Source organism: Salmo salar, chromosome 01 (genome assembly GCF_965601325.2).
Source record: "Salmo salar chromosome 01, fSalSal1, whole genome shotgun sequence".
Lineage (NCBI taxonomy): Eukaryota > Metazoa > Chordata > Actinopteri > Salmoniformes > Salmonidae > Salmo > Salmo salar.
In genome coordinates, this window is record NC_138291.1 from 37,531,279 (window position 1) to 37,546,533 (window position 15,255).

Genomic DNA, 15,255 nt, shown 5'->3' on the forward strand with positions numbered 1-15,255 from the left:
AATAGATAAGTCGGACATGATAAACAGCTTTGTGGAATGCACTCGGAAAATAAACAGGTACTATAAGAAGATATTTTTACATCTGATCAACACTGCTGCCCTCAATGGCCACATAGTTCACCGCCAACTAACAGGTAAGATGATTACTGAACAAGGTATTTTTGTAATTGGACGTACAGTTCACATACAAATCACATACAGTTCCATTATGCAATTATAGTGACAATATCTCACCCACCTACACACTGCCTCATCCTCCTCTCCCTTCCCTCATCCTCCCCACTCCCTCATAGGTAAAGTAATTACCTACCAAAAGTACAGAGAGAACCTCATGAGAGAGCTGCTGGAGGAGCACCACACCCCTCGGCACCCATCCACTGGGGGTCGTCCTGCTGCGGACAATCCCCTATGCCACACTGCATGGCATTTTCCCTGCAAAGTCCCTCAAACTGCTGCTCAAGGTAGTCACACACGGAGGCACTGCAAAGTCTGCCTGTCTGGCACCAGGAGAAGTAAGCAGAGGAAGTTGACACAGTACATGTGTTTAGCTTGTGATACACCTCTATGTATTTCACCATGCTTTGGGGAGTATCATATGCTCAAGCACTATTGAGCACATCTGCAGCAATTAGTGACTGACTGACCTGACAGGTGACTTGACAGGTGACTTGCCATGATACTATACCTGTAGAGGTGGGGGGTGGAAATGCAGTTGTTGTTCAGTCACGGCATGAATATTAAATATGGGTTATGCATATTCAGTTTTTTTCCCTCTAGTAAAACTTGTTGTTGTTGTTCACCCAACCACCACCAATACTGCAATAAAATAGACTGTCACGACTTCCACCGAAGTCCCTGTTCGGGCGGTGCTCGGCGGTCGTCGTCGCCGGCCTACTAGCTGCCACCGATCCCATTTTCCTTTTCATTTGTGTCTGTCTGTTTTTTCACACCTGTGTTCAGTTTAGTTGATTTCGGTGGGTTTATATACACCCCGCTGCAGGCTAGGCTTTGTGCGGGATTATTTGTTGTGTATTTGCATGTTAGGGGTGCGTGCCTGCACCACGGGGTTTCGTTCTATATTTTCGATAAATGTTACCGTGTGCTTACGAGACTTTGTTTGTGGAGTCGAGGTTTCTCCTCCGTGTGCGCAATTTATCCCCTGTGGGTGGCGACTACGTTGGTGCGTGTTTTCCCACTTGTTGTATTGTGCCTTCGCCTGATTAAACGTACTGGAACTTCTCTGCTCTCCTGCTCCTGATTCCTACACCCCCCCCCCCCCCCTCCTACTAGGAGGCATTGTTACAGAATCCCGCACCACCACAATGGAGTCAGCAGCACACCACCGTTCTCCACCGTCTCGGGACCGCCATGGATCAGGTGATGGCAACGATGGAGAGATGGGAGAGGGGTGCAACCGCCATGTTCCAACCTACACCACCACCTTCTCCGGCGTCATCCGGGCCCAGCGGTATTCGGTTCCCGCTACGATGGGACGGCTGCCGGGTGCAAGGGTTTCCTGCTCCAGCTGGAGCTGTACCTGGCAACCGTTCACCCGGCTCCTTCGGGAGGTGAGAGCGTGAATGCTCTCATCTCCTGCCTGTCAGGCAACGCTCTGGAGTGGGCCAATGCGGTCTGGGAGGGACCAGACTCGGCGAGGGACAACTACCCAGAGTTCACCCGGGTGAGTTCACCCAGGTGAGCGTCTGTTCCATCTACGGCAGGAGATGAGGAGTGCCCAAGCTTTCACGACAGGGCCCTGATTGACCACTATAGGTGCAGCCTACGTGAGGACGTCCGCAGGGAGCTAGCATGCAGAGATGCTACACTCACCCTGGACCAGCTAGTGGACATGTCCATAAGGTTGGATAACTTGCTGGCTACACGCGGGCGTCCGGATCGGGTCCTGTTGGTTCCATCTCCAAGCACCTCCACTCCAACCCCCATGTGGTCGGAGAGGGCACACTGCCAACCGGTGCTGGAGGGGCTCGTCTGGGATTTGAGACGGCAGGCCGAGCACTGTTCGGACACCCCAGGTGAGTCAGCACTAGGCTCACCCAGAGCCCCCTGTTGGTCACATGTATGTGTTAATTTCTGTCCCTGAGTTCTTCCCCCATTCTCAGCACAAGGCGCTAGTCGATTCAGGCGCAGCAGGGAATTTTATGGACCACGGTTTTGCGCATAGGTTAGGGATTCCCCAGGTTCATATGGACAAACCCTTTCAGGTGCACTCCCTAGATAGTCGACCATTAGGGTCAGGGGTGGTCAGGAAGTCCACGGCTCCACTGGACATGGTTACGCAGGGGGTCATGAGGAGAGAATTCGTTTTTTCCTCATTGATTCTCCTGTGTTTCCGGTGGTGCTGGGGATTCCCTGGTTGGCCTTTCACAACCCCACTATTTCGTGGCAACAGAGGGCTCTAAAGGGGTGGTCAGAGGAGTGCTCAGATAGGTATGTGGGAGTTTCCATCGGTGCAACGACGGTGGAGAGTCCAGACCAAGTCTCCACCGTTCGCATTCCCCCCGAATATGCCGATTTGGCTATCGCCTTCTTAAAAAGAAGGCGACCCAATTACCACCCCATCGACGAGGGGATTGTGCGATAAACCTCCAGGGAAACACCGCACCTCCCAAGAGTCACGTGTATCCCCTGTCACAGGAGGAGACGGTGGCTATGAATCATATGTCTCTGAATCTCTGAGGCAGGGGTACATTCGGCCCTCCATGTCACCCACCTCCTCAAGTCTCAAGGTCTAAATTCGATTACGGTGGGGTACAGTTACCCACTACCTCTTATCGCTACGGCGACGGAGTCATTTCACGGAGCATGCTTCTTCACAAAATTTCATCTCAGGAGCGCGTATAACTTGGTGCGTATCCGGGCGGGAGATGAGTGGAAGACAGCATTTAGTACCACGCCCGGCGATTATGAGTACCTTGTCATGCCGTATGGGTTGAAGAATGCTCCAGCCGTCTTCCAATCCTTTGTAGACGAGATTCTCAGGGACCTGCACGGGCAGGGGGGGTGGCTTATATCGATGACATTCTGATATATTCCGCTACACTCACCGCGCATGTGTCTCTGGTGTGCAGAGTACTTGGGCGACTGTTGGAGCATGACTTATATGTCAAGCCTGAGAAATGCGTGTTCTTCAAACAGTCCGTCTCCTTGCTGGGGTATCGCATTTCCACATCAGGGGTGGAAATGGAGTTTGAGCGCATTTCAGCCGTGCGTAATTGGCCGACTCCCACTACGGTAAAGGAGGTGCAGACGTTTTTTGGGGTTTGCCCATTACTACCGGAGGTTTAGCCGGGATTTTGGGCAGGTGGCTGCTCCCATTACCTCAATGCTGAAGGGAGGGCCGGTGCATCTGCGGTGGTCGACTGAGGCGGACAGAGCTTTTGGTCGCTTGAAGTCTCTGTTTACCAGGAGACTCAGCCCGGTGGAGCGAAACTATGACGTGGGGGACCAGGAGTTGCTAGCTGTCGTAAAAGCTCTGAAAGTGTGGATACTTTGGCTCGAGGGGGCTCAACACCCTTTCCTCATCTGGACTGACCACCGTAATCTGGAGTACATCCGGGCGGCGAGGAGACTGAGCCCTCGCAAGGCAAGGCCATGTTTTTCACCAGATTTAGATTTACGATCTCGTATAGACCAGGTTCCCAGAACACAAAGGCAGACGCACTGTCCCGTCTGTATGATACAGAGGAATGGTCCATCGATACCACCCCCATACTTCCGGCCTCTTATCTGGTGGCACCGGTGGTGTGGGAGGAGGATGCGGACATCGAGCGGGCATCTCGATCGGAGCCTACTCCGCCTCAGTGTCCTGCGGGACGGAGGTATGTCCCGCTTGGTGTCCGCGATAGATTGATTCGGTGGGTGCATACGTTACCCTCCTCTGGTCATCCAGGTATCGATAGGACGGTGCGAAGCCTTAGGGGGAAGTACTGGTGGCCCACTTTAGCCAAGGACGTGAGGGTTTACGTCTCCTCCTGTTCGGTGTGCGCTCAGTGCAAGGCTCCTAGACACCTGCCCAGAGGGAAGTTACAACCCCTCCCCGTTCCACAGCAGCCTTGGTCACACCTATCAGTAGACTTCCTGACCGATCTCCCTCCATCCCAGGGGAACACCACGATCCTGGTCGTTGTGGATCGGTTTTCTAAGTCCTGTCGTCCCTCCCTTTGCCCGGTCTCCCTACAGCCCAACAGACTGCGGAGGCCCTATTTACTCACATCTTCCGGCACTACGGGGTGCCTGAGGACATAGTTTCTGATCGGGGTCCCCAGTTCACGTCCCGGGTGTGGAAGGCGTTCATAGAGCGTCTGGGGGTCTCGGTCAGCCTGACCTCTGGTTTTCACCCCAAGAGTAATGGGAAGGTGGAAAGAGTAAACAAGGATGTGGGTAGGTTTCTGCGGTCGTATTGCCAGGACCGGCCAAGGGAGTGGGCGAGGTATGTTCCATGGGCAGAGATGGCCCAGAACTCGCTCCGCCACTCCGCAACGAACAGTTCGCCCTTTCAGTGCGTGTTGGGGTATCAGCCGGTCCTGGTACCATTGCATCAGAGCCAGACCGAGGCTCCTGTGTTGGAGTATTGGGTACAGCGCTCGGGAGACCTGGGAGGCCGTCCAGGGGCACATAAAACGGGCCGAAGGCCAGCAGAAAACAAGCGCTGACCGCCACCGCAGTGAGGCCCCAGTGTTCACGCCAGAAGATCGGGTCTGGCTCTCGACCCGAAACCTGCCCCTTCGCCTGCCCTGCCGGAAGCTGGGTCCGCGGTTTGTGGGGCCATTTAAAGTCCTGAGGAGAATAAACGAGGTGTGTCATAGGTTACAGCTCCCCCGTTATTACCGTATTAACCCCTCGTTTCATGTGTCTCTCCTCAGGCCGGTGGTAGCTGGTCCGCAACAAAAAGCTGAGGTGCAGGAAGTCCCTCCGCCCTCCCCTGAACATCGAGGGGGCCCCGGCATACACAGTACGATCCATACTGGATTCCAGGCGTTGGGTGGGGGGCCTGCAGTACCTCGTGGATTGGGAGGGGTACGGTCTGGAGGAGAGATGCTGGGTGCCGGTGGGGGACGTCTTGGACCCATCTCTGCTGAGTGAGTTTCACCGCCTCCATCCGGATCGCCCTGCACCTCGTCCTCCGGGTCACAGACACCATTCAAACAGTTTCAGAGACTTTAGAGTGTTTTCTATCCAACACTGCTAATTATATGCATATTCTAGTTACTGGGCAGGAGTAGTAACCAGATTAAATCGGGTACGTTTTTTATCCGGCCGTGCAAATACTGCCCCCTATCCCCAACAGGTTAACGAGAGTCTTATCTTTCAAATGGTGGAAAATAGTCCTATGTTTGAGAACTTTGAATTATGACATTTTGTGGTTTTAAATTTGGCTCTGTGATGTGTCACTGGCTGTTGAATAGTGCGGGACGATTTCGTCCCAGCTACCCTAGAGAGGTTAAAAGAAATCCCGCTATGCCCTCCGACGAACCATCAAACAGGCAAAGCATCAATACAGGACTAAGATTGAATCAAACTACACCGGCTCTGACGCTTGTCGGCTGTGGCAGGGCTTGCAAACCATTACAGACTACAAAGGGAAGCACAGCCGAGAGCTGCCCAGTGACACAAGCCTACCAGACGAGCTAAACTACTTCTATGCTCGCTTCAAGGCAAATAACACTGAAACATGCATGAGAGCACCAGCTATTCCGACAACTGTGTGATCACGCTCTCTGCAGCTGATGTGAGTAAGACCTTTAAACAGGTCAACATCCACAAGGCTAGCATGCACTGACCAACTGGCAAGTGTCTTCACTGACATTTTCAACTTCTCCCTGACCAAGTCTGTAATACCAACATGTTTCAAGCAGACCACCATAGTGCCTGTGCCCAAAAACACAAAGGTAACCTGCCTAAAAGACTACCGACCTGTAGCACTCACGTCTGTAGCCATGAAGTGCTTTGAAAGGCTGATCATGGCTGACATCAACACCATTATCCGAGACACCCTAGACCCACCCCAATTTGCATACCACCTCAACAGATCCACAGATGATGCAATCTCTATTGCACTCCACACTGCCCTTTCCCACCTGGACAAAAGGAACACCTATGTGAGAATGATATTCATTGACTATAGCTCAGCGTTCAACACCATTGTTCCCTCAAAGCTCATCAATAAGCTACGGACCCTGGGACTAAACACCTCCCTCTGCAACTGGATCCTGGACTTCCTGATGGGCCACCCCCAGGTGGTAAGGGTAGGTAACAAAACATCCACCACACTGATCCTCAACACAGGGGCTCCTCAGGGGTGCATGCTCAGTCCCCTCTTGTACTCCCTGTTCACTCATGACTGTACGGCCAGGCATGGTTCCAACACCACAGTGGTAGGCCTGATCACCGACAACAACGAGACAGCCTATAGGGAGGAGATCAGAGACCTGGCCGTGTGGTGCCAGGACAACAACTTCTCCCTAAACGGAATCAAGACAAAGGAGATGATTGTGGACTACAGGAAAAGGAGGACCGAGCATGCCCCAATCTTATCGACGGGGCTGTAGTGGAGCAGGTTGAGAGCTTCAAGTTCCTTGGTGTCTATATCACCAACAAACAAACATGGTCCAATCACACTAAGACAGTCGTGAAGTGGGCACGACAAAACCTATTCAGGAGACTGAAAAGATTTGGCATGGATCCTCTGTTACTCGAAAGGTTCTACAGCTGCACCATCGAGAGCATCCTAACTGGTTGCATCACTGCCTGATATGGCAACTGCTCGGCCTCCGACCGCAAGGCATTTCAGAGGGTAGTGCGTACGGCCCAGTACATCAGGAGCCAAGCTTCCTGCCATCCAGGACCTCTATACCAGGCGGTGTCAAAGGAAGGCCCTAAAAATTGTCAGACTCCCTAGTCACCCTAGTCATAGACTGTTCTCTCTGCCACCGCACGGAAAGCGGTACCGGAGCGCCAAGCCTAGGTCCAAGAGGCTTCTAAACAGCTTCTACCCCAAAGCCATAAGACTCCTGAACATCTAATCAAATGGCTACCAAGACTATTTGCATTGCCCACCCACCCCCCACCCCCTCTTTTATGCCACTGCTACTCTATGTTATTATCTATGCATAGTCACTTTAATAACTCTACCTACATGTACATATTACCTCAATTACCTCGACTAACCGGTGCCCCCGCACACTGACTCTGTGCCGGTACCCCCTGTATATTGTCTCGCTATTGTTATTTTACTGCTGCTCATTAATTACTTGTTCCTTTTATTTCTTATTCTTATTCATATTTTTTAAACTGCATTGTTGGTTAGGGGCTTGTAAGTAAGGTCAACACCTGCTTGTAAGGTCAACACCTGTTTTTTTCTTCCTATGTGACTAATACAATTTGATTTGATTTGATTTAATTGCATCAATAAGTTCCTCCTCTGTAATTTCTCCTTCACATGAGTCTTTCTGTATGGCTGTTAGTTTTACATAATTTATAGAAAAAATATCCATATAATTAGCTTTAGTTGGAGAAGATGGAGGAGACTGAAACTAAAACATATGCTTAAAGTACTTTGCTTCCTCTTTTAATATATCATTTGGTGAATCATGGTTGACTGTCATTTGTAACAAGTTTCAGTAAATTATATTTGATAGCATTTCTATGTTGAAGATTAAAACATAATTTGGTGCATTTTTCCTCATATTCCATCCAGTTTGCTTTATTCTTATAATATATTACACTTGGTCTTTGTTGAATAAGTTCCACCATTTCTTTTTGTTTTTCCTCAAACTTATTCCGAGCCTCTATGGTACAGTTTGTATTACTATCTATCTGTTCTGTTAGACCTTCTATTTCCTTTGTTAGTATGGACTCCTTTGACCTAAATTGCTTTTGTTTTAGAGGTGAATACTGAATTGCATGGCCTCTTTTATTAGCTGACTAAGGTTAGCATCCTAGCTAGTTACACTGACAGCTGTTCCTGAATATGTATTAGCAGCCTGCGTCAGTCTTCGAGGTGGAACCTAAACAAGAATTTCCACTCTCGGACAGGAATTACTCGTATTAAGTGTGGCAACTTCCTCTGAGGTAAGGTGTAGTATAGCACTTTAATTCCATGGTGTGCAGCTCCATCGCTACAGCTGCATCCAGTATCTCTGGAGGATAGAGAAGTCAACCAGCGAGCATCACCTACTAGACTTCAGAGGGAGAAACACTGTGGGCTAAACACACACAAGGGATCCTGCTGTAGCCTTGAAGGCAGCTGCTCTTTTACTTTCTCTCCACTGGCTGTTCCACCGCCACCAGTTTGCCCTGAGGCTCTCACTGTTAACCTACCACCACCATCATCATCATCATCATCATCATCCACTGTGTGATCTAACCCAACACAACTCCCTGGCAGGCACAAATGAAGCCATCACCATCAAGCAGTTCTGTCTGGGCTGTGTGGCTTTATAGAGCAGAGCAGGGTAATGTGTGTGTGAGCATGGACCAGGTTGGCTACTCTTCAGTCGACTGGTTCCCCTATGAGGCTCATGGTCAAATATTCACTGAATCACCGCAACAATCTCTCTTATCCATGTTTCACCTAACAAATGGCTTTTGCGTTATTCTAGTAAACAAAAATCAAGATGGGAAAATACAATATATCGTATTGGTGCCAACCACTTCAAATGAAATCTGACAGAAAAAAAGCTTGGACTATTTCCCAGATTACGCCTCATCATCTAACTGTATTTATCTTTTACAGTGATTACAGGTAACTGACAAAATAAAGCAAACACCAACATAAAGCATCTTAATAGGGCATTTGGGCCACCATGAGCCAGAACAGCTTCAATGCCCCATGGCATTGATTCTACAAGTGTCTGGAACTCTATCGGAGGTATGTGACACCATTCTTCCACAAGAAATTCCATAATTTGGTGTTTTGTTGAAGGTGATGGAAAACGCTATCTCAGGCGCTGCTCCAGAATCTCCCATAAGGGTTCAATTAGGTTGAGATCTGGTGACTGAGACGTCTATGGCATATGGTTTACATCAAACCATTCAGTGACCCCTCGTGCCCTGTGGATGGAGGCATTGTCATCCTATGGAGGCATAGCCATGGTAGCCAAAATAATGGCCTGCCCAACATTTTTATGCATACGCTAAGAATTATGAGATGTTATTGCTTGATTAACTCAGGAACCACACCTGTGTGGAAGCACCTGCTTTCAATATACACTGCTCAAAAAAATAAAGGGAACACTAAAACAACACAATGTAACTCCAAGTCAATCACACTTCTGTGAAATCAAACTGTCCACTTAGGAAGCAACACTGATTGACAATAAATTTCAAATGCTGTTGTGCAAATGGTATAGACAACAGGTGGAAATTATAGGCAATTAGCAAGACACCCCCAATAAAGGAGTGGCTCTGCAGGTGGGGACCACGTTCCTATGCTTCCTGGCTGATGTTTTGGTCACTTTTGAATGCTGGCGGTGCTTTCACTCTAGTGGTAGCATGAGACGGAGTCTACAACCCACACAAGTGGCTCAGGTAGTGCAGCTCATCCAGGATGGCACATCAATGCAAGCTGTGGCAAGAAGGTTTGCTGTGTCTGTCAGCGTAGTGTCCAGAGCATGGAGGCACTACCAGGAGACAGGCCAGTACATCAGGAGACATGGAGGAGGCCGTAGGAGGGCAACAACCCAGCAGCAGGACCGCTACCTCCACCTTTGTGCAAGGAGGAGCAGGAGAAGCACTGCCAGAGCCCTGCAAAATGACCTCCAGCAGGCCACAAATGTGCATGTGTCTGCTCAAACGGTCAGAAACAGACTCCATGAGGGTGGTATGAGGGCCCGACGTCCACAGGTGGGGGTTGTGCTTACAGCCCAACACCGTGCAGGATGTTTGGCATTTGCCAGAGAACACCAAGATTGGCAAATTCGCCACTGGCGCCCTGTGCTCTTCACAGATGAAAGCCGGTTCACACTGAGCACGTGACAGACGTGACAGAGTCTGGAGACGCCGTGGAGAACGTTCTGCTGCCTGCAACATCCTCCAGCATGACCGGTTTGGCGGTGGGTCAGTCATGGTGTGGGGTGGCATTTCTTTGGGGGGCCGCACAGCCCTCCATGTGCTCGCCAGATGTAGCCTGACTGCCATTAGGTACCAAGATGAGATCCTCAGAACCCTTGTGAGACCATATGCTGGTGCGGTTGGCCCTGGGTTCCTCCTAATGCAAGACAATGCTAGACCTCATGTGGCTGGAGTGTGTCAGCAGTTCCTGCAAGAGGAGGGCATTGATGCTATGGACTGGCCCGCCCGTTCCCCAGACCTGAATCCAATTGAGCACATCTGGGACATCATGTCTCGCTCCATCCACCAACGCCACGTTGCACCACAGACTGTCATGGAGTTGGCGGATGCTTTAGTCCAGGTCTGGGAGGAGATCCCTCAGGAGACCATCCGCCACCTCATCAGGAGCATGCCCAGGCGTTTTAGGGAGGTCATACAGGCACGTGGAGGCCACACACACTACTGAGCCTCATTTTGACTTGTTTTAAGGACATTACATCAATTTTGGATCAGCCTGTAGTGTGGTTTTCCACTTTAATTTTGAGTGTGAATCCAAATCCAGACCTCCATCGGTTGATAAATTGGATTTCCATTGATTATTTTTGTGTGATTTTGTTGTCAGCACAATCAACTATGTAAAGAAAAAAGTATTTAATAAGATTATTTCTTTCATTCAGATCTAGGATGTGTTGTTTAAGTGTTCCCTTAATTTTTTTGAGCAGTATACTTTGGATCCCTCTTTTACCCAAGTGTTTCCATTATTTTGTCAGTTACCTGTATAATTCTGGTGTGAAGGATCTATTAGTGGTAGAATTTAAAAAGGTAGAGTTAGAGGTAGAATCCATCTAAATGTTGGAAGAGTCAACCACAGGTGCCTCGATGGGCCACTGGAGGCAGAGGACTCTCACCAAAAAAGTCACACCTGAGATGTGAGTTGAAAATCGGAGCACACTCCCCCCAACTCTCGGAAATGAGGAAAGCGTCATAGCATAGTGCACTAGAGGCAAGAATTTAATGGAAGAAATGTACAAGTAGGGGATAAGGTGAAGATGTGTGACCTCAGATTTATTTATATCTATTTCTGACCAAGATTGTGAAAAACCATCTAAAGAAGTTATGGATAGTGTAAATTATTATATTCAGTTTGAGTTCACTGAGAAAATGTGTGATGAATAACAATTTATATAAGAAAACCATTCAATTTCAGCCCTACTCTTGATCGAGCGTGGATATTTATACAATGTTCTTGAAGATATTTTCATAAAACCCTTCATATAAATTGGGGTCAAATTCTCTCTATAACATTGGGAGCATTAAAGGGCCAAACAGCAGTGGAAACAAGGACAAAGCCTTTCCCCACCACTGTTTTTATAAAAAGCTGATTGATAGGGATGGAGAAATGTAATCGCTCTCAAATTCATAGACAGAACTATGGCTGCAAGGACTGACCATCCATGACATCAAAATTATAGTTTTTTTGGCTATATTTGTTTACAAACATCAGAGTAAAACAAGCGTATATTTTGTGTTCTGATGAGGTATGACAGTTAAACTTAGCTCATGAGACATTTCTAAATTAAATTCTTCATGAATTAATGGGTACATATCATTCAGTTATAAGTCCAAAAATTGATGTAGCGACTGCTGATGGCCAATCGTATGTTTTATTAATACGGAGCCAGAAAATGTGCAACAGGTGTTTTGTCTCAGTGACTTGCTACAGTAGTAATTTTCCATCCTTTTCCACCATCCCACCATTATGGATCAACGTCTAGTCCCTTGAGATACCAAATGGCTATAGCAATCAATTAAATCATCAGAGCAACACAAATCATCTCAAGGGATGTTACAGCATAGTATAACGTAGTAAGATACATGTACAGGAAATTAACCTGACTGATGATAATGTTAACATTTCCATTAACTGTGTCTCCAATCACAACTGCTATTACTGTAGCCATAAACAAACAGGATTTACAATATCACCTCGACTTTCACACTTTTGACAGGCAACATCTGGAAAATGTCAATATCACTGCCAATATAACAGCTGGAAGGAGAGAATCTGCATTGCTTTTGGGTAACTTTTTAAGCTGACGATGTGAGTGTGTGATTCCCACCATATGGGACTTTTTTTTCAGAACAGTCTCTCCAGCAGTTAGAACCCCAAATGTAATGAAATCAGCAAATACTTGAATGCATAATTATGTGTTCTGTGTGATCACAACTATTACATGTGTCAGAACAATTTAATAGGAAAAAGGGGGAAAAAACATAACATAAAAAAATAAGTCCGTCAATTTCAAAAATGTTCACCCGTGTGCATATTCCAGTAAACAATAGCATGGCAGTAAACAATGTAAGACAGGTCCCAATTATTCCTGTTGTATATCTAGAGTCATCTGAATGTTAGCGGAAGTGTCCCCCTTCTGATTCTCACTCCTTGGTGTAGTTGTCTGAACTATATCTGCATCAAGGTGATTGGGTTTATGTGAAGTTGACAACATTTCATCTGGGATAGCTCATTTGTGGATTGTGTTTTGTGTTGCCCTGTATATTTTGGTCTTTGCAAAGATGCAGCATACTTTTGGTCAAAATTAGGAATGAATCAATATGGCCACACAGTTGGCTACTAAACTATATCACTGAAAATACAGTTATGACAGCAATTATATTCTAGAACTGTTAAAGAAGAATATTCAAAGAGGATCATATTTTTCTATTTCAGCATATACAATGTAAAAGTGTAAATTGGTATAATCCACAGTCTGGCTTTCTGCTTGAATTTACAAATCATGTAATACCTCTGACAAGGAGGAGAACATTTGCTGAGCTACCTTGGGGTGGTGGGAGTAGGGAGTCTATCAGTAAGGGTAGAGAAGACTAAGGCTTCTTGAAATAGCTCTCTGGTGATATTGCCCATTCCCTCTTGGCATAATCCAAGGCTTTATGCTGTGCAAAGGCACTGTAAATGGGCTACACTTAGGGTTGAATAATTACTGACGTACTCTATCTTACGGGCTCCCGAGTGGCGCAGCGGTCTAAGACACTGTATCTCTGTGCAAGTGGCATCACTGCAGTCCCTGTTTCGAATCCAGGCTGTACCACATCCGGCCACAATTGGGAGTCCCATAGGGCGGTGCAAAATTGTCCCAGCGTCGTCCGGGTTTGGCTGGGGTAGGCTGTCATTGTAAATAAGAATATGTTCTTATTTGTAAATGAGAATTTGTTCTTAACTGACTTGCCTTGACTAAATAAAAAAAAAGATATATATATATATATATATATATTCTCACACTGCAGATACATGCCTGATACTCTATAGCACGAGATGAAAATAATGAAAAAACTGTCATGTTTTGCTGCTACTGTGAAAATAGAGATATAAATAAGGCAGTACAGTATGTTCTGTATATACGTACATCGATATACTGTAGAGTGGCCTCATGTACTGTCAATTTTTTGTGTCTTTGAAAGACAGTGTCTTACACTAGCAGTGATAGTCTACACTGGCTGGAGCCTGGGGGACACAGGTTAAGAAGAAAGGCACTGACTAGGGGTGCGATGACACTATGACGGTCTTGCCTTTTAGTTGTTTTTGACACAAACTATGGGGTAGCAAGACAAAATTAATGGCATTCAGGCATTCAGTAAGATCAAAGCCAGGCTCCGCCGTGCCACGACTCATTTACATGGCGATACTGGAAGACTTCTACTTGAGCTCTAGTCCTTTGGACCTCTTCCCCCTGAGAACCTGGCTGCTGAGCCCCACCAGGAAGTGGGGTGTGGGGGAGGGAGGGCTGCCCAGCAATGGCGGAAGCTGCTGCCATGTGCTTCTGGAGCATGGATCTCTTCTGCTCCACTGACTCCCTTCGTCTGCATCACAAATGGCACAAATGGCATCCAATTCCCTATGTAGTGCACTACTTTTAACCAGGGGCTAAAGGGCACTATATAGGGAATAGGGTGCCATTTGGGACACAGCCTCAGTCTTTGGTCCTCTCAGGGTGAACCCTGTTTGTGTTGGGTTGCTGTGGAGGAATGCTACTACTGTAGTGGAGGTGAATGGATGCCAGGGGCTGTGGCTGAACACAGACAAGCTTTCCTGTGTGCATTTTTTGAAAGGCACATGAAATGTGTATAGAAAAGCTGTGATTAAACGGATGACTTCCACCTCTTGGAAAAAAGAGCCAGCGTGGGGATGAAGGGGAAAATAGGCTTTGATCTTCCAGAGTCAGTTGTGATGCCCCCTGTTCTTCTTTGCTGGCTCTTTCTCTTATTTATTTCTTAACGCGGATAACAAGTTAAGATCTCCAGAAATAACATGCAGAGCAGTTAGAGCCAACATTGAGGGAAACTTTTTGTTGGGGGAGAGTGGTGCCAACCAGGGAGTGCTAATAAGCAGACTGTTGACAACCTGTCCAGCATGGTGAGACAGAACCTCACCTTCACACTGCATTACCCCACCATCAACAGATGCCTGTTAAGCTCCAGATTCTCCAGAATTATTCCAGGGGCTGTGTTTAATGCTGTAGCAGAATAGAGGGGCCTGCCAGCCCAGACAGGCAGACGGTGGAGGAGGAAGAAGAGGTGCTGGAGGCCCTCTCTCTTTCTGCTGCCTGTAAATCCAGACAGAGACAATGATGTGGAGGCTGGGGCTGGGCTGGTCGGCTGCTGCTGCTTTTGCTAGAAGAGTTTTGAAGTACTAATGTGCAGGCCGTCCCCATGCTGTGGAACAGGCATGCGAGAATCTGTGTCACTCCTCATCACAGCACACACACACACACACACACACACACACACACACACACACACACACACACACACACACACACACACACACACACACACACACACACACACGAGGAGTGAGGAACAAGGAGAGATTCACCCCCATAGCTGGCTGTCAGCGTTGTCTGTTTGAGTGGAAATACTGCTGTGCTATCCTCATCGTGACCCTCAGTGCATTGGACGGGAGGGATCTTACAGAGAAGTGTAGAGACATTTATCTTCTTCTGAGGAAATCTGAGTTTTTTTAAGACACGAGAATGGATACTCAGTTTGCCAGGAATTACTAGACCTACAAAAACATGAGCGATAGCGAGAGGGAAATGTTGGGAACATTCAGGAAAAGAGGGACGACAGCAGCTGGTAGCTCATGAAAAATGGAGGAGACACAGATGG